The sequence below is a fragment of the Antrostomus carolinensis genome, unplaced genomic scaffold (genome assembly GCF_000700745.2).
Source record: "Antrostomus carolinensis isolate BGI_N321 unplaced genomic scaffold, ASM70074v2 scaffold24661, whole genome shotgun sequence".
Classification (NCBI taxonomy): domain Eukaryota; kingdom Metazoa; phylum Chordata; class Aves; order Caprimulgiformes; family Caprimulgidae; genus Antrostomus; species Antrostomus carolinensis.
This window is the reverse complement of record NW_010295235.1, coordinates 66,174-66,697: the sequence shown is the minus strand read 5'-3', so window position 1 is coordinate 66,697 and position 524 is coordinate 66,174.

The following is a 524-nucleotide window of genomic DNA, read 5'->3' as shown; positions in this document are numbered from 1 at the left end:
CAGCAGGCTGATGAACTGACACTGTGGGAACTGAGCCCAGGAAAAATGCAGCTATCATGCTGCATTTGATTTTGTGAGTTTTGTAGCTTTTTACTTCTTTTTCCATTGCTGCAGTTTCTGCATAAAATCAGAGGAAGTCAATATATTCTGAGCTGTTACAGCCTTGGCAAGATCGGCGTTGATTACAAAAACATGAACAGCAATTTCTTTGTTCCTAAACAGTAATAAACAGTGACTAAGACTGCTTTTCACAGGAAAGTTCGCAGCCAGAATCATCTTGCCTCTCCTGGTTTTAGCATCAAAAGAAATGAACCGAGAACAGCTCTGCTGGAGGTTGTTGTTGACTTCGGGACCGAACAGAAAACTTTTCTATCTGTTACTTAAATACTGTAACCAGTCATTAACATCAGTAGGTCTTTTTTCTTTACAGATCACTTAATTATCCTACTAGATAATTGCGTGCCTGCAATGAAAAGTGTTTTGTGACAATAAGGCTGTCTAAGAAAAAAAAAGTTTGCCTAAAA